Source organism: Mauremys mutica, unplaced genomic scaffold, assembly GCF_020497125.1.
Source record: "Mauremys mutica isolate MM-2020 ecotype Southern unplaced genomic scaffold, ASM2049712v1 000658F_np12_obj, whole genome shotgun sequence".
Taxonomy (NCBI): domain Eukaryota; kingdom Metazoa; phylum Chordata; order Testudines; family Geoemydidae; genus Mauremys; species Mauremys mutica.
In genome coordinates, this window is record NW_025423025.1 from 190,303 (window position 1) to 215,517 (window position 25,215).

The 25,215-nt window shown below is 59.2% G+C and overlaps 3 non-coding genes across 3 annotated transcripts; 2 read left to right on the top strand and 1 right to left on the bottom strand.

The window, feature by feature from the left end:
• Nucleotides 1–959: 959 nt before the first annotated feature.
• Nucleotides 960–1,033, bottom strand: TRNAI-AAU. Its single transcript has one exon. It is a non-coding gene; the product is annotated as a tRNA-Ile (tRNA).
• A 112-nt stretch (nt 1,034–1,145) lies between these two features.
• Nucleotides 1,146–1,218, top strand: TRNAA-CGC. The gene has a single exon. It is a non-coding gene; the product is annotated as a tRNA-Ala (tRNA).
• Nucleotides 1,219–17,004: 15,786 nt separating this feature from the next.
• TRNAS-GCU lies at nt 17,005–17,086 on the top strand. Its single transcript has one exon. It is a non-coding gene; the product is annotated as a tRNA-Ser (tRNA).
• The last annotated feature ends 8,129 nt before the right edge of the window (nt 17,087–25,215 follow it).

Sequence of the window (25,215 nt, forward strand, 5' to 3'; positions counted from 1 at the left end):
AGGGTGGCCATTTAGAAATCTTTTCCTTGCTTTTCTTTTTCGCCTGGCCCCAGCGTTAGGACCGTTTGGGTGTTTCAGTGTGTGTGTTTTCCCATTTGGAGGCATTTGGAAGTTTGGAAGGGGAGCCGAAAGAGGAGTCTTTTTCACAAGCAAGTTGGCTTTCTGCACAGGTAGGGCCCTTGGCCGTAAAGCTTAGCTCCGTCAGTGCGTCTGTATGGGGTTCCTCCAGTGCCTCAAGAGCCTGTGCAAAACTCTCGGTGTGGGCGTTTGGCTTGCGCCAGTCAGAGTGCGGTGCCTGCGTCTTCCCAGGGCCGGCTCCCGTGAGGCGCGCATAACTTGGGAGGAAAGGGGTAGAAGAGAAAGCAAGTGAAGCTGACTTCGAGTGGTGGTGCCCCTGGGCGGAGTGGTCCTCCTGCTCCTTCCGGTCGGAGGGGTGGGCTTGGGGGGTCTGGCTGTGGGCGGTGGGAGGATGGTGTCCAGGGAAGTCCCAAAGGTCACCCTGCGCCGGCGGAGTGTGAAGCCTCTCCCCTAGGTTGGGGTGCCGAGTGTTAAGCCTTCCTCTGTGGCTTGGGCTGGGGAGCATGATCCGGCGTCGGGTACATTTGGGTGGAGCTGGCGGCCGGCAAGAATTCGGGCCATCAGGTCAACCCTCTGTGGACAATGGGGGCGAGCCGGCAGGCCTGTGATTTTGGCTTCGCTGGGCGGGCAGCTCAAGCCTGGCCTCCTATGAGCCTGGAAGGCAGCTGGCCGGGCTCACCCGTCTCCTCCCCGGGCCCAAGTTCCTTTCAGGCAGCAGGTGGAGCGAGGAGCCCAGGGAGGGGAGACCAAGGAGGTGTCCGGAGCCTCGTCCTGCCCGGTGCCCAGCAGGGCTCTTGCCCGCTCCCGGCCCACCTGGTTTTGGCCTCTGCCACCCCTAGCAGTCAGCCAAAAGAGCAGAAGTCACCCTCTCCCTCCCGGAGTGGCCAGCATGGGGCTTGAACCCATGACCTTGGCGTTATTAGCACCATGTTCTAACCAGCTGAGCTAGCCAGCCTACGGGAAGCCTGTCCTTGCCTGACCCTTTTGGAAGGAGTCACCAGCTGACGCGGGGAACGATGTGGCCTCCGTTATCGAATGGATGGATCAAGACGCCATCCCCCAAAGTAGGGGAATTAGCTCAAGTGGTAGAGCGCTCGCTTCGCATGCGAGAGGCAGTGGGATCAATGCCCGCATTCTCCAGCGGCAAGGCAGCCGCAGGACTTTCTCTTGCCCTTCTTTTAAAAGCCATGGTCAGTCAGCCGGCTCAGCTCCTCCAGTGGCCTCCATCCCTCTCCCCGCTTGGCCTCCCAAAAAAACAGCCCTTGCGGAGCACAAAGCTCTTCCTCCCCGGCCCTTCTCCCCCTTGCGCTGACTGGGAGGCTGGAGACAGCTGGGGGAAGTTAGCTCAAATGGAAGACCATGGGAGAAGTAGTCAGACCCATACACACATTCTCCAGCCTGCTCTGCTCTGCTCTGCTCTGCTGGGCTGGGCTCTAGTGGGGGACCTGCACCTTTCTTTCTGAGCTCTCACTGGAGCACAATCCCTTTCCTCCTCCCTCCCTGCTAGTCTACGCCAAGCTCATTGGCCGGGAGGGAGAGCCACTCAAATACAGAATTACTCACATCCCAGGGGTCCCTGAAGGGAATGAGGAGATGGGCGGGGTGGCACGCGATACCAGCTCAGCTGAGACCGTGAGACCTCGCAGCCTCCTGATCTCAGGCAGCATGGCAGCCGTGGAGCAGAGCAGAGCACGCAGACAGCTTGGAGACAGCCAAAGCGGGGAAGGGCTGCGTTGGTCTGGAAGAGGGAGTCGGTGGCTGTCTATCCTGGCGGAGGCAGGGTCGTTTTCCTGTATGCTGGGCCAGGGGCCAGGGAGTCTGCTAGAGTTGCTGAGCTGGGCCTGCTCCTGGCTTTGCTTGGGTTAGAGGAAAGTGGTGAAGATAGGAACGGCCCTCCTGGGTGAGACCGATGGTCCATCTAGGCCACTATCCCGTCTTCTGACAGTAACCGATGCCAGGCGCTTCAGAGGCAATGGCCAGAGCAGGCAATCGTCAAGTGATCTATCCCTGCGTTGTCTTCTGAAGTTTGGTGCTTGTTTCAGGGGCTAACTCTCAGCCCAGACACACTCCAGGGAGGGAGCGTTGGTGTTTGTGCCGAGGAGCGTGGCTGGGACTCGGACCCCCTTCCCCAGCTCTGGGTAGCGCCCCCCCTCCCCATTTCAGGCTGTGTTCTGCTTAAGGCCACAGAGCCCTTGCCTTTTTTTGCCCGGTGCCTGAGAGTCAGGCCAGCTGCGGGGAATTAGCTCAAGCGGCAAAGCGCTCGCTTTGCATGCGAGAGGTAGTGGGGGGCGATGCCCGCATTCTCCGAGCCTGTCGACTAAGGGCTCCTGATGAGCGTGGTGGACAGGAGAGCCGGCCATCTGACTTTTGGCCTTGCTGCCCATAGCGGTCAGGCCGAAAAATCAAAAGCCTCCCCAGGCCCACAGCCACCCAGGGGCTCCTCTGCACCATCTTGCCTGAGCGGGTGGAAGTGGAGCCTGGAACTGAGCTGATGCGCTGAGGGTTATTTGCACTGTGCGGTTCACATGGAGGTGAAAACACGGGGCACAGATCTTTGAGCACAGCCCTCGTCCTGAGGAATGGGGGGGGGGGCTGCATAAAGAGAGACCGGCTTTCCCTGGCAGGGCTGCAGCGGCTCTTCACAGGGGCAGTCCCACTGCCAATTGGTACCAGAGTTTTGAAAACCTCCTTTCCTGGGCGGGCTCCCCTCTCTTTAGGGAGACTGGTGACCCCAAACTTCCCAGATACCTTCATAGCGAGGCCAACCTGAGCACAGACACCTGCTCAGCACCCCGGGGTGCAGCCCTGAACTCCGGCAATCAGCTACGCTCAGCTGCCCACCCAACAAGCGTTACACAAGCGTCTAGGGTGTGGGTGCACCCTAGACCATTAAGGATCTCTGGTGGGTGGGTGTCTCTCTCCCCCTAGTCAGGATCTCTGGGACGTGCCTGTATAAAAAGAGACTTTGACTCACCCAGGCTGGGCTGCCATCATGGAACAGACCAGGTCCTTCTGTGGAGGGTTTGCGTTCCTCCAATGATGTGATCTCAGTGTGTGTGGGTGTCCCTGTCCCTTCAACCCTTAACAATCCCTGGTGCGTGGGTGCGCTGGGCCCCATTACAATCCCCTCTGTCTTACCCCCCATGAGGGATCCGGTGGATGTGGGTGTTCTCCACGCTACTGGGGGTGTCTGGTGCCCCTGTCCCTCCTGGTTAATAGTGGAGTGTGTGGGTGTCCCCCCACCCATTAAGGATCCGTGTTGTGCGGATGCCCCCATTCTTCTCATTAAGAATGGTGCAACGGAGCATATGGGTGTGTCCCCCACCCCATGAACTAGCTCCCATGTATGGTTCCCCTGCTCCCATCCAGGCTCTGTGGGTGTCTCTGTTCCCCTTTTCAAGATCCGTGTGCAGGGGGGCGTCCCTCCCCCCAAGTCAGAATCCCCAGCATGTGGGTGCTCCCATCCCCCCTCCAGGCTCTGCGGGGGGGGGGGTCTTAAAAGAGACCGTGTCTCACTGTCTTGCCCAGTCTATGCTGCAGGGGCTACTCACAGGCACAACCCCACTACTGATCAGCATGGGAGTTTTGACCTGCTCTGTTTCCGACCTGGGCCGGTTCATCCCTCCTTAGGCAACCTGGAGACCCTGAGCTTCCCAGGGATCACCATATTGATGCTGAACGTAATACAGACACCCAATCGGCACAGCCCCCTGCAGCCCAGAACTCCTGAGCTCAAGCGATCCACCGGCCTCAGCCTCCCCAGGAGCTGGGATCACAGGCACCAGCCAGGGAGCCCGGCTTATTTTGCTGCCTGGCAGCTGGAGCTTTAAACTCTGCTTGTGAGCTCTGTGCCTTGGCCAGACGGGGACAGCCTGGAACTGGGAAATGCTCCTGCTCCCCCCGTCCCCGTCTCATGTCGAGCTGCAGGCGCCGCTGTCCTGCCAGGTAAGATCCCGGATGTTTCGGTGCCCCCTTCCCCCGCCCAGGAGCCCAGGTGTCCGGGTACCTCTGCCCCCCATACAGAATCCTGGATGTGTGGGTGTCCGTCCCTCTGCAGAGGATCCCGGAGTGTGGATGCCCTTGTCCCTCTCTAGAAGATCCTGGGTGTGTGGGTGCCACTCTCCCTCCCAGTAGATCTCTGGTGGGTGGGTCCCCAGGGTGTGAGTGCTCCCATCCCCCGATACAGGCTGGGGGGGGTATAACTGGCTCTCCCTGTCCTGCCCAGGCGGTGCTACAGCAGCTGTTCACAGGGGCAGCAACCCCACTGTCACCCTGCAGCTTTAACCTGCTCCAGGGGTGACCTGCTTCACCCTCCTGTGGGAGCCTGCAGACCCCGAACTTCTCAGAGTCACCTGATTGATGCCGAGCTTAGCACAGACACCGGCTCAGCATGGCAGGGTGCAGCCCTGACCATAGGCGGCAGGTTTGTATAATTTTTGGTGGGACCCAAAATGGTGGTGCCCCCCCACTCCCGCCCTGTAAGCTGATATAAAATGAAGCTACAACACGTCAGTGCCACAAGATTACAAGCTTGGAGAAGGGGTAGGGGGTTCCAGGGGCCAGTCAAGGGACAAGGAGCAGGGGGGGTTGGATGGGGCAGAGGTTCGGAGGGGCAGTCAGGGGACAGGCAGCAATTGGATAGGCATGGGAGTCCAGGGGTTTATCAGGGGACAGGTAGGGGGTGGGGTCCTGGGGGAAAGTTGGGTGGGGTCTCAGGAAGGGGTAGTTGGGGACAAGGAGAAGGGAGGCTTAGATAGGGGCTGGGGTCCCAAGGGGCAGTTAGGGGCAGTTGTCTCAGGAGTGGGTAACGGGGGACAAGGACCAGTGGTGCTTAGATAGGGGGTGGGGGTCCTAGGAGGCAGTTGGGGCAGGGGTCTGGGGAGGGGGCAATCAGCGGCCAGGGGCTGGGATTCAAAGGGCTCTGAGCTGCTGGCAGCCACGGGGAGCCCTGAGCCCTTTAAATCCCAGCCGCCGCCCTCTGATTCCCAACTGCGGCTGGGATTTAAAAGGCTCTGGGTTCCCCGCCGCAGCGGGCAGCCCAGAGCCCTCTGATTCCCAGCCGTGGCTGAGATTTAAAGGGCTCTGGGCTCCCAGCGCTTGTAGGCAGCCCAGAGCCTCTGATTCCCAGCCGCGGCTGGGATTTAAAGGGCTCTGGGCTCCCCGCGGTTGCAGGCAGCCCAGAGCCTCTGATTCCCGGCCGCGGCTGGGATTTAAAGGGCTCTGGGCTTCCCGCGGTTGCAGGCAGCCCAGAGCCCTCTGATTCCCAGCCGCGGCTGAGATTTAAAGGGCTCTGGGCTCCCCGCGCTTGTAGGCAGCCCAGAGCCTCTGATTCCCAGCTGCGGCTGGGATTTAAAGGGCTCTGGGCTCCCCGCGGTTGCAGGCAGCCCAGAGCCTCTGATTCCCGGCCGCGGCTGGGATTTAAAGGGCTCTGGGCTCCCCGCGGTTGCAGGCAGCCCAGAGCCTCTGATTCCCGGCCGCGGCTGGGATTTAAAGGGCTCTGGGCTTCCCGCGGTTGCAGGCAGCCCAGAGCCCTCTGATTCCCAGCCGCGGCTGGGATTTAAAGGGGCAAAACCTAGCTCCAAATATTGGTGGAGCAGAGCCCCTGATTTTGAATATTCCTGGGGCTTTAGCTCCACGAGCCCATATAAGTTGGCGCCCATGGCCCTGACCCCTGACAACCAGCTTCCCTCCGCCTCCTGCTGCACAGCGAGGATCCCACGTGAGAGCCTTTGTGCCCCACGTGTCCAGCCAGGTCCGTTCCAGCTCCAGCTTTCAACTCTGCTTGTGAGCTCCCATCTCCGGCCACACGGGGGCAGCACTAACGGCCTCATCTAAATTTGACCCTTCAGACCGCAGATTATAACCCAGCGGGCAGATTATAGCCCAGGAAGCCAAATCCTTCCCCAAACTGACAGCTGAAGCAGAAGATCCCCTTGGAAAGATCAGGAATTTTGCCTTTAAAAACAAGGAAAATGTGCATTGGTCTCTTCTGTCTACAGCGAGAGATTGAAGAAACTCAATTGATTTCATTGACTGGAGGTTAAGGGGGATTTAGTCACTGATTTTAAATACACAGTTTTAAAAATTCCCAGAGGGGGGAATATCTGATTTGAAAGGGTTCTTTAATTCACCAGACAAAGGTTGAACACGACCCCCTTGGTTTGCAGTCAATGTCACAAAACGCCAACTGGAAATTACCATTTTTAGCCGTGAGGCTAATTATATAGTGGAACAAGTTCTGCGCAGGAATTGGTTAATTCCCCATCACTGCCCTGTGTAAATCAAGACCGCAGCTCTTGCTGCAAGACACCTGGTGTGTGAGTGTCCCTGTTCCCCCTTCAGAACCTCTGGTACATGGTGCTTCCCTCCTCCCAGTTCAAGATCCCCATCATGTGGGTGCTCCCATCCAGGATCTCTGGTGGGTGTCTCTGTCCCCCACCCCATGAACTAGCTCCCATGTGTGGTTTCCCCTACCTGCCCCCATCCAGGATCTGTGGGTGTCTCTGTTCCCCTTTTCAAGATCCGTGTTGCAGGGGGGCGTCCCTCACCCCAAGTCAGAATCCCCAGCGTGCGGGTGCTCCCATCCCCCTCTGCAGGCTCTGCGGGGGGTGTCTGTATAAAAAGAGACCATGTCTCACTGTCTTGCCCAGTCTACGCTGCAGGGGCTATTCACAGGTGTGATCCCACTACTGATCAGCAGGGAAGTTTTGACCTGCTCAGGTTCAACCCTCCTTAGGCAACCTGGGGACCCCAAGCTTCCCTGGAATCACCATATTGATGCTGAACTTAGTGTGGACACCCGATCGGCACAGCCTCCTGCAGCCCAGAACTCCTGAGCTCAAGTGATCCGCTGGCCTCAGCCTCCCCAGGAGCTGGGATCACAGGCACCAGCCACGGAGCCCGGCTTGTTTTGCCGTCTGGCAGCTGGAGCTTTAAACTCTGCTTGTGAGCTCTGTGCCTTGGCCAGACGGGGACAGCCTGGAACTGGGAAATGCTCCTGCTTCCCCCTCCCCCCCCGTCTCATGTGGAGCTGCAGGCGCCGCTGTCCTGCCAGGTAAGATCCCGGATGTTTTGGTGCCGCCTTCCCCCGCCCAGGTGTCCGGGTACCTCTGCCCCCCATACAGAATCCTGGATGTGTGGGTGTCCGTCCCTCTGCAGAGGTTCCCGGAGTGTGGATGCCCTTGTCCCCCCCTACAAGATCCTGGGTGTGTGGGTGCCACTCTCCCCCCCTAGAAGATCTCGGGTGCGTGGGTGGGTGCCCCTGTTCGCCCTTACAGCATCCCTGGTGCACGGGGGCCTCCCTCCGTCCCAACTCAGGGGCCCCAGGGTGTGAGCGCTCCCATCCCCCGATACAGGCTGGGGGGGGGTATAACTGGGTCTCCCTGCCCTGCCCAGGCGGTGCTACAGCAGCTGTTCACAGGGGCAGCAACCCCACTGTCACCCTGCAGCTTTACCCTGCTCCAGGGGTGACCCATGCGGGTCGGGAGTGAGGGGCACCAGCAGAGCTGAGAGTCTGGAGGTCAGGACTGGGATAGCAGGGGCTGCGGGTCGGGAGTGAGGGGCAGCAGCAGAGCAGGAGGGAGACCAGGGGGCTGCGGGTCGGGAGTGAGGGGCACCGTCAGAGCTGGTGGACGCCTAAGGGGCTCCGGGTCGGGAGTAGGGGGCAGCAGCAGAACTGTGAGTCTGGAGTCAGGACTGGGATAGCAGGGGCTGCAGGTCGGGAGTGAGGGGCACCAGCAGAGCTGTGAGGCTGGAGGTCAGGTCTGGGATAGTAGGGGCTGCGGGTCGGGAGTGAGGGGCACCGGCAGCGCAGTAACTGGGTAGCTCAGCGGGGAATCCAGGGGGATGCGGGTCGGGAGTGAGGGGCACCAGCAGAGCTGTGGGTGTGGAGATCAGGACTGGGATAGCAGGGGCTGCGGGTCAGGAGTGAGGGGCACCACTAGAGCTGGGGGGAACCCAGGGGGCTGCGGGACGGGAGTGAGGGGCACCGGTAGAGCTGAAGGGAACCCAGGGGTCTGTGGGTCAGGAGTGAGGGGCACCAGCAGAGCTGTGAGTCTGGAGGTCAGGACTGGGAAAGCAGAGGCTGCGGGTCGGGAGTGAGGGGCACCGGCAGCGCAGTAACTGGGGAGCTCAGCGAGGAATCTAGGGGGCTGCGGGTCGGGTGTGAGGGGCACCAGCAGAGCTGTGGGTGTGGAGATCAGGATTGGGATAGGAGGGGCTGCGGGTCGGGAGTGAGGGGCACCAGCAGAGCTGTGAGTCTGGAGGTCAGGTCTGGGATAGTAGGGGCTGCGGGTCGGGAGTGAGGGGCACCGGCAGCGCAGTAACTGGGGAGCTCAGCGAGGAATCTAGGGGGCTGCGGGTCGGGTGTGAGGGGCACCAGCAGAGCTGTGGGTGTGGAGATCAGGATTGGGATAGGAGGGGCTGCGGGTCGGGAGTGAGGGGCACCGGCAGCACAGTGACTGGGGAGCTCCGCGGGAAGCCCAGTCGCTGCAGGTCGGGAGTGAGGGGCATCAGCAGAGCTGTGGGTCTGAAGATCAGGATTGGGATAGGAGGGGCTGCGGGTCGGGAGTGAGGGGCAGCAGCAGAACTGTGAGTCTGGAGGTCAGGACTGGGAAAGCAGGGGCTGCATGTCGGGAGTGAGGGGCACCGTCAGAACTGGTGGACGCCTAAGGGCCTGCGGGTCGGGAGTGAGGGGCACCAGCAGAGCTGTAGGTGTGGAGATCAGGATTGGGATAGGAGGGGCTGCGGGTCGGGAGTGAGGGGCACCAGCAGAGTTGTGAGGCTGGAGGTCAGGACTGGGATAGTAGGGGCTGCGGGTCGGGAGTGAGGGGCACTGGCAGCGCAGTAACTGGGGAGCTCAGCGGGAAATCCAGGGAGCTGCGGGTCGGGAGTGAGGGGCACCAGCAGAGCTCTTGGTGTGGAGATCAGGATTGGGATAGGAGGGGCTGCGGGTCGGGAGTGAGGGGCAGCAGCAGAACTGTGAGTCTGGAGGTCAGGACTGGGATAGCAGGGGCTGCGGGTCAGGAGTGAGGGGCACCACTAGAGCTGGGGGGAACCCAGGGGGCTGCGGGTCGGGAGTGAGGGGCACCGGTAGAGCTGAAGGAAGCCCAGGGGTCTGTGGGTCAGGAGTGAGGGGCACCGACAGCACAGTGACTGGGGAGATCTGCGGGAAGCCCAGTCGCTGCAAGTCGGGAGTGAGGGGCACCAGCAGAGCTGTGGATCTGGAGATCAGGACTGGGATAGGAGGGGCTGCGGGTCGGGAGTGAGGGGCAGCAGCAGAGCAGGAGGGAGACCAGGGGGCTGCGGGTCGGGAGTGAGGGGCACCGTCAGAGCTGGTGGACGCCTAAGGGGCTCCGGGTCGGGAGTAGGGGGCAGCAGCAGAACTGTGAGTCTGGAGTCAGGACTGGGATAGCAGGGGCTGCGGGTCGGGAATGAGGGGCACCGGCAGAGCTGGAGGGAGACTAGGGGGCTGCGGGTCGGGAGTGAGGGGCACCAGCAGAGCTGTGAGGCTGGAGGTCAGGACTGGGATAGTAGGGGCTGCGGGTCGGGAGTGAGGGGCACTGGCAGCGCAGTAACTGGGTAGCTCAGCGGGGTATCCAGGGGGATGCGGGTCGGGAGTGAGGGGCACCAGCAGAGCTGTGGGTGTGGAGATCAGGACTGGGATAGCAGGGGCTGCGGGTCATGAGTGAGGGGCACCACTAGAGCTGGGGGGAACCCAGGGGGCTGCGGGACGGGAGTGAGGGGCACTGGCAGCGCTGTGAGTCTGGAGGTCAGGACTGGGAAAGCAGAGGCTGCGGGTCGGGAGTGAGGGGCACCGTCAGAGCTGGTGTACGCCTAAGGGGCTGCGGGTCGGGAGTGAGGGGCACCGGCAGCGCAGTAACTGGGGAGCTCAGCGAGGAATCCAGGGGGCTGCGGGTCGGGTGTGAGGGGCACCAGCAGAGCTGTGGGTGTGGAGATCAGGATTGGGATAGGAGGGGCTGCGGGTCGGGAGTGAGGGGCACCGGCAGAACTGTGAGTCTGGAGGTCAGGACTGGGATAGCAGGGGCTGCGGGTCAGGAGTGAGGGGCACCACTAGAGCTGGGGGGAACCCAGGGGGCTGCGGGTCGGGAGTGAGGGGCACCGGTAGAGCTGAAGGAAGCCCAGGGGTCTGTGGGTCAGGAGTGAGGGGCACCGGCAGCACAGTGACTGGGGAGCTCCGCGGGAAGCCCAGTCGCTGCAGGTCGGGAGTGAGGGGCACCAGCAGAACTGTGGGTCTGGAGATCAGGACTGGGATAACAGGGGCTGCGGGTCGGGAGTGAGGGGCACCAGCAGAGCTGTGGGTCTGGAGGTCAGGAATGGGATAACAGGGGCTGCGGGTCGGGAGTGAGGGGCAGAAGCAGAGCTGTGGGTCTGGAGATCAGGACTGGATAGCAGGGACTGCGGGTCGGGAGTGAGGGGCACCAGCAGAGCTGTGGGTCTGGAGGTCAGCACTGGGATACCATCCAGCCTAATGGTAAGCGCTGCCCAGCTGAGCCCATGGCCAGTACGTCCTGCTCCACCCACGACCAGGCTGGGAGCCAGGACTCCTGGTTCTTCTCCCCAGCTGTGGCAGGGCAGTGCAGGCTAGTGGTTAGAGTGGGGGGTTGGGAGCCAGGGTATCCGGGTCCCACCACTGGCTCTGGGAAGGGAGTGGGGGCGAGTCGTGGTGCCCCCCCCAGCTTGAAGTGGTTTCCATCCTGTGCAGGGTTTATAGGTTTGTTCACTGGCTCTCAGCACCTCCCACTATACAAATTGTCCCAGTGCCGCTGGGTCTAGTGGTTAGAGCCGGGGAGGCCGGGAGCCAGGCAGGGGCAGTGGGTATAAGGGGCCCGGGGAGGCACCTGGCCTGTGCTCCACCCAGAGGCCCTGCTCCCACTCGTCCTCTCCCCCGCAAGGCCCCATCCTCACTTCGCCCTTTCCCAAGCTCCATCCGGCCACATGGGGCCGTGGGGGGAGAGGCCGGGGGTGCAAACGGCAGAGAGGCAGGTGGGGGGGGCCTTGGGGCAGGGGCGAAGAGGCACAAGTGGCAGGGCCTGGGGGAAGAGACGTGAGAGGTGGGCGGGGGGGTCAGGGGAGTGGAACAAAGGGGTCCTGAGGGGGGCGTGTGGGCGGGGCTGGAGAGGGTGTGTGGGCGGGGCTGGAGGGGGCGTGTGGGCGGGGCTGGAGGGGGCGTGTGGGCGGGGCTTCAGCAGGAGGAGGCTGAGTGGCAGCAGGCCTTGGGGCAGGGCCACAGTCCGGGCCCGCCCAGCCTCCCCAAATGCAGGAGTCCCAAGCTGCCCATGGAGCCAGGACTCCTGGGTTCTATTCCTGGCTCTCCCACAGACTCCCAATCGGAGCTGGCGCAGCCCATCTCGCCCTCCCTGGTGCCTCAGTTTCCCCCGTGTGAGACGGGTCCCAGTGTGAACGGCTGCAGCGCCGTGGAGAATCTCGTCCCTTCTCCTGGCGGCTCCTTGGTAGCCCTGGGGAAGCAGCCAACTGCTGCAGCCCCTGGCTCCCGTCTGGGCAGCCCGGGGTGGGATCTGGGCCATGGGAAGAAGGAATCCCCCCTTCCCCCACCCCACCCCGGGGACATGGGGGAGAGGTGCTGCGGGGCAGGGAGTCCTGCAGCCCTCGCAGGGGAGAAGGGGCAGGTTCCCGGCTTGGCTGCTGATGGGGACGGGGTGGGGGACACTGCTGGACTGGGGGCTCCCCCCAGCGGGGCTGGAGATGGAGCACGGCCTGCTGGGAGCGGACGTCTCCTCTGGATGGGGTAGGGTGACACTGGCCAAATTGTGGGAGCCCCTGTCCCCCCCCCAGACAAGGGAGGGGCCTCTCAGCCTTGCCGGCTCGTCTCTCTTTCACCAGGATCGGCCCAGCACCTGGCCTGGCCCAGACCCCCCTTCCTCAGTGCCAGCAGCTGCCCATTGTGGGGAGTGGAGCGGCCGGGGGGTGGGGGCCTCTCAAGCCCCCCCCGGGGAGCAGGGCCGGGGCACTGGGGGGCAGAGGCTGCGATGGGGGGAGGTGGGGTTGGAGAGATGTCGGGGGGTGAAGCTGGGACTCGGGGGGGGGATGGGGCAGGCTGCAGGGAGGAAGTGTGGGGCGGGGTCACGGTGGGGGCTGGGAAGCTGCGGGGGTGACACAGCCGGGGGGGGTAGTGGTGACACCGCAGGTGGGGCTCATCAAGAGTCAGTGGGCAGGGGGGCAGGGCGGGAGCTCGGACAGGGGGGGGGTCAGGCAATTGCGGGTCTCCCTGTGAATGGCACCAGACTGCAGGGAACCCCACGGCCGGCAGCCCCCCTGCTGGGGGGTCTGGTCACTGCAGCCCCCCCCCGCTGCACCCTGCTGGGGGGTCTAGTCACTGCAGCCCCCTCCCCCCCGCTGCACCCTGCTGGGGGGTCTAGTCACTGCAGCCCCCCCCGCTGCACCCTGCTGGGGGCTCTGGTCACTGCAGCCCCCCCCCGATGCACCCTGCTGGGGGCTCTGGTCACTGCAGCCCCCCCCCGCTGCACCCTGCGGGGGGCTCTGGTCACTGCAGCCCCCCCCCGATGCACCCTGCTGGGGGCTCTGGTCACTGCAGCCCCCTCCCGATGCACCCTGCTGGGGGCTCTGGTCACTGCAGCCCCCCCCCGATGCACACTGCTGGGGGGTCTGGTCACTGCAGCCCCCAACCTCACACTGGAACTGGCGGGGGGGGCAGGTTTCTTCTTGCGCTCCCATTGGTCAGGGCTCTGCCTCCTCTTCCTATTGGCTTGTCTCGGGAGAGGCGGAGCTTCCCAGAGGGCGTCACGTGGCCTTGAGGCGTTCGCGAGGCGGCTCCTGAGCAGCCCCAACACCCCCCCGAGCTCCCCCTCCCCCCTCCCCCAATGCCGCCCCTCCCCCTCTCTGCCCCCGCCCCCAACCCCCCCCCGAACTCCCCCTCCCCCAGTGCCGCCCATCCCCCTCTCTGCCCCGCCCCCAACCCCCCCCCGAGCTCCCCCTCCCTCTGATGCCGCCCATCCCCCTCTCTGCCCCGCCCCCAACCCCCCCCCGAGCTCGACCTCCCCCAATGCCGCCCATCCCCCCCTCGGCCCCGCCCCCCACCACCCCCCCCGAGCTTCCCCTCCCCCAGTGCCGCCCATCCCCCTCTCTGTCCCCACCCCAACCCCCCCCCGTGGTCCCCCTCCCCCAGTGCCGCCCATCCCCCTCTTCTGCCCCCGCCCCATCACCCCCCCGAGGCCCCCTCCCCCAGTGCCGCCCATCCCCCTCTTCTGCCCCAGCCCCAAACACCCCCCCGGGCCCCCTCCCCCAGTGCTGCCCGTCCCCCCTCTGCCCCGCCCCCAACCCCCCCCGAGCTCCCCCGATGCCGCCCATCCCCCTCTTCTGCCCCTGCCCCAACACCCCCCGAGCTCCCCCTCCCCCAGTGCCGCCCATCCCCTCTCTACCCCCGCCCCCAAACACACCCCCAAGCTCCCCCTCCCCCAGTGCCGCCCATCCCCCTCTCTAACCCCCGCCCCCAAACACACCCCCAAGCTCCCCCTCCCCCAGTGCCGCCCCTCCCCCTCTCTCTGCCCCCGCCCCAAACACTCCCCCGAGCTCCCCCTCCCCCAGTTCCGCCCCTCTCCATGTTCTGCCCCCGCTCCCCACATCCACCGAGATCCCTCGATGCCGCCCATCCCCCTCTTCTGCTCCCGCCCCCAACACCCCCCTGAGCTCCCCCTCCCCCAGTGTGGCCCCCCCTCTGCCCCCGCCCCAAACACCCCCCCGAGCTCCCCCTCCCCCAGTGCCGCCCATCCCCCTCTCTGCCCCCGCCCCCAACACCCCCCCCGAGCTCCCCCTCCCCCAGTGCGGCCCCCCCTCTGCCCCCGCCCCAAACACCCCCCCCGAGCTCCCGCTCCCCCCGTGCCGCCCAGCCCCATGTGGGCCCCCGCCCCCAACACCCCCCGAGCTCCCCCTCCCCCAATGCCGCCCATCCTCCTCTCTGCCCCCGCCCCCAACCCCCCCCTGAGCTCCCCCTCCCCCAGTGCTGCCCATCCCCCTCTTCTGCCCACGCCCCCAAACACACACCCCCAAGCTCCCCCTCCCCCAGTGCCGCCCATCCTCCTCTCTGCCCCCCCCCCCAACCCCCCCCGAGCTCCCCCTCCCCCAGTGCCGCCCATCCCCCTCTTCTGCCCCCGCCCCCATCATCCCCCCGAGGCCCCCTCCCCCAGTGCCGCCCGTCCCCCCTCCCCCCCTCTGCCCCCGCCCCCAAACACCCCCCCGAGCTCCCCCTCCCCCAGTGCCGCCCATCCCCCTCTCTGCCCCCGCCCCAAACACACCCCGACACTGCTCCTGGTGTTGGGAGGGGAACAGGAGAAAGGACAAAAGAAGCAAGAGACAAAGAGAAAGGAGGGAGGGAGGGATGGAGGAAAAGGTGAAACAAAAAGGACAAACCCTAATGTCCCCAGTGATTCTATGGGACATAATCCCAAGTGTGAAATAAAATTCTGCCTCCTTAAGCTCGTCTTTTCCATGCCTAGAATTCAACTGTCACCAGATGGATCAGACTGAACAGGTTTCAAACCTCCAGGAGGCTCTTACCTTCTAAACAGGGACGGCTGTTTTCTAGTAAAATCAGAAAAGGGAAGGAGAAAACTCGGAAGAGGTTCCTCCTGGCGCTCACGTCCGTGAACCCGAATACTCTCTCAGTCCTCAAAGAGAGACCTGGAGAAGGAGACTTGCTGAAGCGAAGCCATAGGGTCTCTGAGGTTTCCCTGGCCACTCGCCCCTGTCCTGCCTGGCTGATGTCAGCATCTCTCTGTGAGGTCACCACCTCCCCACCACCTTTGACCAATAGTCTGAGGTCCTGCAAAAAGCCTTTGTGATGTCACTGCCACACCCCTCCCTTGCTGTGCTAATGTCCTGCCCCTGCCCAGGCACTGTGGAGGTTTGAGCTACTCCCTGTGGATCACCCCACTCAAGGAGCATTCGTTCTAGGAAACAAGCCGGATAGACAGGAAAACATCAGACGCTGCTCCCAATGCTACACTCCGTTTTTCAGAAATTAGTCAACTTTATGGCCAGAAGAGACCATTAGAGCATCTAATCTGACCACTTGAGGATCACTTGAGCTGCAGTCAAGCACTCTACCACTGAGCTATACCCCCACAATGACCTGATTATGGAATCGTGATCTCCTGGACTTTGAAGGACAGACCCTGCTTCATCGAGGTCCTTTGCCATTCCCAGACCACAGGTGGTTTTAAAAATGGGGTTTGATTAAACTTCTTAAATGTGGTAAACACCACAGCTTGCACACCCACCAATATAGCTTCTCCCACTGACATAGCTGCCACCTCTTGCAAAGTGGCATAACTGCACCCACAGGAAAACTCTCTCCCCTCAGCATAGAGCAGTGGTTCTCAAACTGTGGGTCAGGACCCCAAAGTGGGATGTGACTCTGATTTAATGGGGTCACCCAGGGCTGGCATTAGACTTGTTGGGGCCTGGGGCTGAAGCCAAATGTCTGAACCCCACCACCCAGGGCTGAATCCCTCAAGCTCTGGTTTTGCCCTCCCCTAACTGGGGCAGGGCTCAGGCTTTGTTTCCTCTGCCTCTGCCCAGTGTGAAGGGGCTTGGTCCCTCTTTCCAGGGCCATGTAGTAAGTTGTTTTTTTTTTTTTTGGCAGAAGGGGGTTACAGTGAAAGGAAGTTTGAGAAACCCTGGCATAGAGCCTCTGAATATGTCCTAGACTTGGCTCCCTGTGGCAGATCAGACACTGAACGTGCAGCCATGGAGACACCACACACCAGCCTTGCCCAGCAGGCAAGAATCAAACCTCCACAGAAAGACGCCTGTTGCTTTCTAACCCATCTCCCTAAGCCCTCAGCCACCACCACTTAACAAAGAGGCTTTTCTACACGATGGTTCTGGTCTCACTGAAGGGTCATTTCCAGTTGTTTGCTCAGACCAGCGTTAGGGGAAATGGTGCCCTGGGCAAAGCTTGTACTTTGGCACTTCCCCATTGCCCCTGGACGATCCCCACTCCCCCTTTACCGCTAGCTCCTGCACTCCCAACCCTTGCGCCTCCTTCACCCCTAACTCCTGCCCCCTCCTGTGCCCCCTTTGCCCTTAACTCCCTGGGCCACCAGCCATTGCCCCTCTCCTGCAGCCCCTTCACATGGCTCCAGTGCTGGGGCCCCGCACTTGTTCTCCCTTTCCCTGGGCTTTGGCATCACTAGCCCCTGCTTAGCGAGTAGGGTTCAGTGGTCCCCAAAATGTGGGGCATGACTCCTAGGGGGACACAGAGGAACATTCATGGGGGCACCTCAGGGCCTGAGCCAGCCCCCATGGAGGGAGCAGCACTCAGCCCCACTCTGCCCCAGCTCTTCCCCAACCCCACCCTCAGCCTGGGCCTCTGGCTCCCAGCTCAGCCTCGACCCCCTTACCTCTGTCTGCACCCCTCTCCCCAGCAAGCAACAGCCCCACTCCCAGCCTCGGTTCTTGACTGCGGCTTCCGAGGGGCCACAGCCATGGCTAAGAGGGCACAGTGTGAAATGTTTGGGGACCACTGGTTTAGGGTGATGTTCTCAATCACATCTATGCAGTCCAATAAAAGCTATTTCTCACCCACTGACCCCTCCATCAGGACGGACTAGGTCTGTTCTGCTGCCCTTCACTCATGCAGGAAGGATAATAACGTTTCATTCCACTCAATCCTAAAGTGATTTGTAACCCGCCACCAGCCAAAACTGGTCATTTTGGGAAAGCGGCCCCATCATGCTGCATAGCTAGGCAGAGTAGGTGTGTCTATGCAAACACGGTCTGTTCCTGAAGTCTTTCCCCCAGCTCCTCACTAGATGTGAGGGGGGAGCTCATTCAGCCCCTGCTTCCGCTTAGTATTTAAAAACTCCTTATTGTCCCTAGCTCTGCTGACCTTAGATTTCTCCTCCTGTCCAGTTTTCTAACAGCTCAGATGAGGTGGCCGAGTGGTTAAGGTGATGGACTGCTAATCCATTGTGCTTTGCACGCATGGATTCAAATCCCATTTTCATCGGATGCGTTTAGTTTTCACCCCTCCTTTGTAGACAACCATCTCCCCCTTTGGTACAATGACAGATCAAACAATGTTGCTTCTTGCAAACAAAAACCTTCTCAGAAACTCAGAACTCCCTTGCTTTAAATAAAATGTCTAAATCCCAGATTTCTTTAAAAAAGAAATTCTCTAGTGCTGTATTTCTTAGTTTTTATCTCAAAAGGGAACATCCTCATCATCTCCCCCAAACACCCTGGGACCTGCCCAAATTATTAAAATACCCTCACCCCGAGCAAGGCCAGAGCAGTGAACCAGAGCTAGTGTCTAGGCCAAGCTGTTCTGAAGGAGGCAACTCCAACATTTTCTCCCTGCTTCCCTTGGCAAGGTCTGACTGAGAAAACAAAATTCCCCAAACTGAAAATTTTCTGCTGAAAAACTAATACTAGTCTGTTTGGGGACTTTGGTTTGAAAGTATTATTGTTATTATTCTCTTCTGATTTCTGAATCAGTTCAGTCTTTGTCCTCCAGGTGTGTTTCCAGCTGCTGAGTTGTGGGGGAGAGAGGCCAAGTCATGATGTCTCTTCCCCTCTTTCATAGTTTCTTCCAACTTGCTAGGAAGCTCCTTTGTTACCATGTGAGTCAAGCAGTGTCCATTGTCTCTGTGCTATCTCGGAGAAGTCTGCATTGTACACGGTTCCTGGGATAGTCTTTGGGATTGTGGATCCCTTCAACGGGCCAGCAGCGAGTCTGGCTCCTCCCTTGTCACACCTGAAAGGCTGGTGGGGGGCATTTCTCAACCTCATAACATATCTCAGTAAAACACACAGAGCAAAACTTCATAACTTCCCAACCAATGCGAGCACACACAATCCAACACGATATTAATCTTCAACAGATCAAGACTTTTGAAATGATACATCACAAGACAGACTTTGAACAACCCATGTCATCATTATATGAGAGTGGTGAATATGGGGCTTCCCGGTGCTGCTCTGAGCACAGCGTGCCACACCTGGGCTTCCATTGCAATGGAGACGTACCCTTAGAGTCCATCTCTCCTGGGATAAAGATGGCCCACACCTGACTCTCTGCCAATCCCCACTGGGCCCTGAGAAGTGTTGTTCGTTTTGTATTCTATAAAGCAGAGAAGCAGATGAAGTTTTGCTCCCAAGGTGTGTGTGTGATTCTTTGGACAGGTCTACACTACAAAATTAGGTTGGTGTTAAATTACATTTCTTAGGCTGGCAATGCAGTTCTATCAAGCTAATACCGGTATAGATAGTGGCTCAGCTGTCAGAACTTTCTGGAGCTATGAAAAGGGGAGGGGCCCAGCCTCTGTAGCAGGAATGCAGGGCAGGCGAGTTCACGACAGGCATGGTGGGATACTGGTGGAGGCCAGTTATGGTGATAAATAATGACCAGCAGCATTTACACTGACATTTGTCACTTTAAGTTTGCTGCAAAAAGCACTAGGCCTCTCGTCGAGGTAGTTTTATTTTGTCACCAAAACAGGGCAATTTTGTCGCCAGACGTGGTATTGCAGTGTGTGCACCAGCCAAAAACTGCTGACCGAGGGAGCGTTGTGTGTTTTTCACACATCTGAGCAATATAATGATGCTGAAGTAACCTTGTAGTGCAGACCTGGCCAAAGATTCACACACACAAACACACACACACACACACACACACACAGCTTGCAAGGAAAACCTCACCTGCTCCTCTGCTTTGCAGAATCCAAACACAAGCAAATCTTTTCAGGCCCCAGTGGGGATGGTAGGGAGTCAGGTGTGGGCAGACACTGTGCTGTGTTGCCACAGGCAGGCACCATGGCTTAGCTGTTAAAGCACCTGCCTTGTAAATAGGAGATCCTGGGTTTCAATTGCCAGTGGTGCCTTGTTGACTAACTCTTGGGCAACCTGGTATTGGCTACTGTGGGAGGAACAAAACACAGTGCTCTTTGGTCCAGCCCAGTATAGTTGTTTAAAAATATACTCACAGGCACTGATAACAGACTTACTGAAAGTTTGGGAGTTAAGAGCTGATAGGTCAGTGTTCCAGCCTGTCACAGATGATCCTGCTTCCTCTGGGACAGGGGCAGGTCTGGGCTCTCACACTGAATGGCTCGTTGTTGCTGAAGAACCTGTGGGCAGCTCATTTAGTTTGGCACCGAGGGTTGAGTCCTGCTTTTGTGCAACCGTGTGTGAGAATGAAAATCCTAAACCACCCTTTGAAATAAGGAATGCAGCAGTAATTGTAATAGTACCTGCCAAAAAGCAGACAGACCAATGGAGAAATTCAATTGAGTCCAGAGTAATACTCCACTGCCGTTCTACCTTTTTTGCTTGCTAAACTCCCTCCCAACCTTGAGGGCTCCCAGAGCCCGGTATTGAGCCTGAGCCGAGATGTCTACGCTACCAATTTACCACCCCACGGCCCTAGCCTGGGAGCTTGCACTGGCATGGGACAGCGCTGGGTGTTTCATTGCAGTATGGACATAGCCTAGCATTATGTCTACACTGCCATTAACACTCCCAAGTCACTATTCTCAAACCCTGGGTCAGTTGATTCAGGCTTGTGGGGCTTGTGCTGCAGGGTTATAAAATAACAGCGTAGACACTTGGGCTTCAGCCCAGCCTCTGAGACCCCACAAGGGGTGAGGGTCTCCGAGCCTGGGCTCCAGTCTGAGCCCAGATGTCTACACTGTAGTTTTTAGCCCCACAACCTGAGCCCCAGGAGCCCAAATCAGATCATCCAGGCCAGCGGGATTTTATCACAGTATAGATGCCCTCTCAGGGTATGTCTACACTGCAATGTAAGCCCAGGGTTAGCAGAAGTCATGTCAGCAGCCCCAACACATTAACATAAACCACGAGGGAAAGACCCACTCCCCAAATAAGCTGGGCAGTGTCCTTCTCCCTACGATTTGTAAGTCCGGCAACCAAAAGTCCTTTAACATGAGCCATCCCCTCTCTGCACCCCATTCACAGCTGTTGTCCTTAGTCAGTGCAAGCCCAGAGGTGCCTCTGTAGAGTTCACCTGCCATCCTGGGTGGAAAAGGAGGAAAATAAGAAGGCACTGTAGTCACTATGTCCCCTGCCTAGCAAGTGCTATTGAATTGAGGGTGAGTCCCTCTATCGGGGTCTGCCAAGCACAGTTGTGCTGCCCTCGATTCACACAACAAGGATAACAACCCTTTATTTCTCCTGCCCCTATCACATGGAGACTGGGAATCCAACACCAGCCACAAGTGATCATTTCGGCAAGCAACCCAACCTATTTCCAACATACTGTAAAATCCACATGCAGACTCATACATGAAACCTTGCAAGAAAATCTTCCTGAGGGGGTCTGAAGCACCTGCTGCTGGAGGGAAGGAGGGAGCCGTGGGTTGGGATTGAGGAGCACTGGGAATAGGAGGGGGCTGTGGGTTGGGATTGAGGGGCACTGTGAATAGGAGGGGGCTGTGGGTTGGGATTGAGGGGCACTGGGAATAGGAGGGGGCTGTGGGTTGGGACAGAGGAGAAGGGTGAAGAGGAGCAGGCTCTGGTTGGGAGTGAGGAGCAGTGAGCATAGGAGGGACTGAGGGTTGGGACTGAGGGGCACTGGGAAAAGAGGGGACCTGGGTTTAGGCTGAAGAGCATCCTCGTTTGGGGATCCAGCAGGACAGGGGAAGGCAGCAGGTGATTCTAATTCCTTAGGGATATTCTGTGTGTTTGTATGTGTGTGTGTGTGTGTGCAGGGGAGGAACATGCTCTATGCCCAGAGGCCTTTATTCCTCCAGGCTGCAAGGACAGAGAGGCTGTCAGGAAGTTGCCCCTTCAAACCCACACACAAAAAGGCCCCTCTGAGGAAAGGGAAAATCCTGCAGAGAAAAAGTAACATCAAAGAGGACTCAAGCAAGACAACTTAAGATCTTGGTGAGCAGTTTATCACCTGACCAGGGACTTGAACCCTGGACCCTAAGATTAAAAGTTTGATGCTCTGCCCACTGAGCTAGCCAGGCTCACAAAGCCAAAGAGCAAGTTGGTGCAGAGGAGAAACTAGTCAAGAAAACAAGAGCAGGAAACAATAGGGGAAACCTGCTGCTCTCTCTGGCCTGGTCGGGGGGCTGTGCCGATCGGGTGTCCATACTAAGCTCGGCATCAATATGGTGATCCCGGGGAAGCTTGGGGTCCCCAGGTTGCCTAAGGAGGGGTGAACCAGCCCAGGTTAGAAACGGGGCAGGTCAAATCTCCCGTGCTGATCAGTAGTGGGATCCGCGCCTGTGAGTAGCCCCTGCAGCGTAGCCTGGGCAAGGCAGTGAGACACAGTCTCTTTTTAGACACCCCCCTCCCCAGAGACTGGATGGGGGGATGGGAGCACCCATTGTGTGGATCCTGAACTGGTGGGAGGGAGGCACCATGGACCAGGGATCCCGAAACGCAGAACAGGGACACCCACACACCAGGTGTCTTGCAGCAAGAGCTGCAGTCTTGATTTACAAAACTGCAAGTGATGGGGAATTTACCACCTCCCTTGCCGAGCTTGTTCCACTAGATAATTAGCCTCACGGTTAAAACATGGTCATTTCCAGTTGGGATTTTCTTACATCGACTGCAAGCCAATGGGGCCTTGTTTCAGTCTTTGTCTGGTGAATTAAAGAACCTTTAAATCACAATATCCCCCCCCCTCTGGGAATTTGTAAAACGTATTAAACCAGTGATTAAATTGCCTCTTAGCCTCCAGTCAGTGAAATCAATTGAGCTTCTTCAGTCTCTCGCTGTAGACATTTTCCTTGTTTTTAAAGGCAAAAATTCTGATCTTTCCAACGGGAGCTGCTGCTTCAATGTTTAGTTTGGGGATTTGGCTGCACTCAGAGATCTGCCCGCGGGTTACAATCTGCGATCCGAAGGGTCAATCGCAAATAGCGTTTAGATGGACCGTTAGTGCCGCCCCCGTGTGGCCAAAGATTAGAACTGACGACAGAGTTTACAGCTGGAGCCTGGGACGCTCCTGAACAAACTGGGCAAAAAGCCTCTCGCGTGGGATCCTCGCTGTGCAGCAGGAGGCGGAGGGAAGCGGATTGTCAGGGCTCAGGCAAGCTCCCTGCCAGGATGAGCCGGTGTCTGTGCTAAGCTCGGCATCAATCAGGTGATTCTGGGAAGTTCGGGGTCCCCGGGCTCCACATGAGGGTGAAGCAGGTCACCCCTGGAGCAGGTTAAAGCTGCAGGGTGACAGTTGGGGTTGCTGTCCCTGTGAACAGCTGCTGTAGCACAGCCTGGGCAGGACAGGGAGAGCCAGTTAGACCCCCCCAGCCTGTATCGGGGGATGGGAGCACTCACACCCTGGGTGACCCACCCATCAGAGATCTGCTTGGGGGGAGCGTGGCACCCACACACCCAGGATCTTGTAGGGGGGGCAAGGGCATCCACACTCCGGGATCCTCTGCAGAGGGACGGACACCCACACACCCAGGATTCTGTATGGGGGGCAGAGGTACCCGGACACCTGGGCGAGGGAAAGAGGCACCGAAACATCTGGGATCTTACCTGGCAGGACAGCGGCGCCTGCAGCTCGACATGAGACGGGGGCGGGTGGAGCAGGAGCATTTCCCAGTCCCAGGCTGTCCCCGTTTGGCCAAGGCACAGAGCTCACAAGCAAAGTTTAAAGCTCCAGATGCCAAGCTGCAAAACAAGCTGGGCTCTGTGGCTGGTGCCTGTGATCCCGGAGGCTGAGGCTAAGCGGAGCGCTTGAGCTCAGGAGTTCTGGGCTGCAGGGGGCTGTGCTGATCAGGTGTCCGCACTAAGTTCAGCAAATCAATATGGTGATTCCAGGGAAGCTTGGGGTCTCGAGGTTGCCTAAGGAGGTCAGAAATGGAGCAGGTCAAAACTCCTGGGATCATCAGTAGTGGGGTTGCGCCTGTGAATAGCCCCTGCAGCGTAGCCTGGGCAAGACAGTGAGACACGGTCTCTCTTTAGACACCCCTACGCCACAGAGCCTGGATGGGGGGATGGGTGAAACCCACACGCTGGAGAATCTGACTTGCACCCAAGCAACACGGCATCTTGAAAAGAGGAACAGACGACACCCACAGAGCCTGGCTGGGGGCAGGGGAACCTACAGACAAACGGGAGGCTAGTTTTCATGGGGTGGTGGGACACACCCCCCATACTGTGCTCTGTATTGCACCATTCTTAATCGTGAAGAATTGGGGGGCATCCACACAGAAACGAGATTCTCTTTTAAGACGCGGCGGGTCGGGGGGGCACCCACACCAATTCCACTATTAACCAGGAGGGTGACAGGGGCACCAATGACACCCGCCCAGTAGCGCATGGAGAACACCCCACAGTCCACCGGATCCCTCATCGTGGGGTAAGACAGAAGGGGATTGTAATGGGGCCCCAAGTCGCACCCCACGCACCAGGGATTGTTTAAGGGTTCTAAGGACCAGGGACACCCACACACACTGAGATCACGGCCTTGGTAGTGAACGCAAACCCTCCCCGAGAGAAGGACCTGGTCTTGTTCCCATGATGGCAGCCCAGAAATGGGTGGCATCAAAGTCTCTATTTTATACAGCCACACCCCATAGAATCCGTGAACTAGGGGGTAGAGTGAGACACCCACCCACCAGAGATCCTTAAATGGTCTAGGGTGCAACCCCACACACCAATGATTCTTATGGGTGGGAGGAGGAATGGAGAACAGCCAGACACACTGAAGTATCAACTTCCTCCAAGAAGCCAGGTCCAGACAGGGAGACACAGTCCCCCCTTTACACATATCTGCCAGACCACCTTCCTCCCACTCCCTACACACAATGTTCTTTTATCTGGGGGGTCAGACTAGCTGAGGCTAATGGCCGCCTTTCTGCCCTTAAAACGCCATTGAAAACATTTCCCTGGTTTTCTCCTTGTGCCTGACAGACACCACGTTGAGGGGCCCAAATAGAAGATCCAGTACACAAGTGCGCTCTGGCTCTTACTTTACTTGGGGATGTTCAGTGCTTTCCTAGCAAAAGCTGCTTGCTAAAGCGCTGGATTTGGGGAACGGTTTCGGCTCCGATTTCAGAGATCAGCCTGTGGGTGGGATGATCCTGCCACCGAGGAGCGGGAAACGCAACCAGCATCGTGAAGGCGTTTTTGGCTGAGCTCCAGGCTGCCCCCTTGTTGCCAAATCTAGAACTGAGCAATCGGAGTTTAAAGCTGGTGCCCGGGAGGGACCTAACCACGTTGGGCAAGGAAGGCACTACCGTGAAACGCTTGTTGGGTGGGCAGCTGGAGTGTAGCCTGATTGCCGGAGTTCAGGGCTGGCACCCCAGGGTAACTTGATCAGGTGTCTGTATGGCTCAGATTTGGCCTCGCTAATGATGGTTTCCTGGGAAGTATTAGGGGTTACCAATTCACCCTAAAAGGGAGGGGAGCCAGGCCAGAAAAGGAGGCTTTCAAAACAATGTTACGAATTGCCAGTGGGACGGACCCTGTGAAGAGAACCCCGCTGCAGGTCCCGCCAGGGAGAGCCGTTACCTCTCTTTATGCAGCCTCCCCCCCCCACAGTCCTCAGGACGGGGGTTTGTGCTCCAAAGATCTGTGCCCCGTGGTTTTCACCTCCATGTGAAAAGCACAGGGCAAATAACCCTCAAGCGCATCAGCGCAGTTTCCAGGCGTCCACATTACACCGGCTCAGGCAAGATGGTGCAGAGGAGCGCCTGGGTGGCTGTGGGCCTTGGGAGGGATGAGGCCTTTTGATTTTTCAGCGTGACCGCTACGGGCAGCAAGGAGCCAAAAGTCCAGGAATTGCCGACTCTCCCGTCCACCACGCTCATCAGGAGCCCTTAGTCGACAGGCTCAGAGAATTGCGGGCATCGCCAACCCACTACCTCTTGCATGCAAAGCGAGCGCTTCTGCCGCTTGAGTTAATTCCCCACAGCTTGCATGACTCTCAGTCGGCACCGGTCAAAAAAAGGCAATGGGTCCTGTGGCCTTAAGCAGAACACAGTCCCTGAAATGGGGGCACGGTGGCGTGCTACCCATAGCTGGGGCAAGAGGGTCCGAGTCCCCAGCCACGCTCCTTGGCACAAAGCTACCAACGCTCCCCATCCCTGGAGTGTGTCTGGAGCTGAGAGTTAGCCCCCTGAAACAAGCACCAAACTTCAGAAGACAACGCAG